The following is a 735-nucleotide window of genomic DNA, read 5'->3' on the forward strand; positions in this document are numbered from 1 at the left end:
GCTTAGCCATAGCGCCGCTCGCCGGCTGCGCTGTGCAACTACAGGCGCAACTCCGCCTCCGCGCGCGCCCCGCCCGCGGAGGAGTGCCGGGCGCCAGCCGCCCCCCTGCCCTTTTGTGGCTCAGTGCTAGTCTGATTTTGCAGGGCTTGAGAACAAACCCCTGGAGCCTCGCGCCTCCTTTTCGGGAGCTTGGGCCCCAGGTCCTGGTAGCGCCGCGTCGCCGAGGACCGCTTTTCCTTTTCCTGCTCTTTGTTGCATTCCGGTATTTTCTCTTCCGGGTCAGTTCTAAAGCACAGTAAAGCATGTCAGGAGCAGTTACTTTTAATCCTGCAAGAAGTAACGTTTTCAGAAATAATTTTGTATTTTGGGGCATATTTACAACGGGACGATTTTAAAAATGAGAGGAGCGAGTGAGAGGCCCCAGCGAGGATCGAACTCGCGACCCCTGGTTTACAAGACCAGTGCTCTAACCACTGAGCTATGGAGCCTCCTTGCTACCTGGCGCGCTATAATTCAGGGACATTGGAAACAATACTACTTTCTGGCAGTCGGAAAATAGCTTAGCCTGTGCATCCTCTATCAATGGCAATTACGAAAACAACACCATAAGTAGAAAAAATCCGTCCTCAAAACCATGTGTTTATGATTACGAATCACTAAATCATACCTATGATAAGTTATAGATACAGGTAAATGCTGGAAGGGAAAAAGCAAAAATATAATAGTGTTCTGATA

The 735-nt window shown here is 49.9% G+C and overlaps 1 non-coding gene across 1 annotated transcript; it reads right to left on the bottom strand.

Annotated features, from left to right (window-relative positions):
* Positions 1-415: 415 nt before the first annotated feature.
* On the bottom strand, positions 416-488 carry TRNAT-UGU. The gene has a single exon. It is a non-coding gene; the product is annotated as a tRNA-Thr (tRNA).
* Between the last annotated feature and the right edge of the window lie 247 nt (positions 489-735).

This window comes from Bubalus bubalis, chromosome 5 (genome assembly GCF_019923935.1).
Source record: "Bubalus bubalis isolate 160015118507 breed Murrah chromosome 5, NDDB_SH_1, whole genome shotgun sequence".
Taxonomy (NCBI): Eukaryota; Metazoa; Chordata; class Mammalia; order Artiodactyla; family Bovidae; genus Bubalus; species Bubalus bubalis.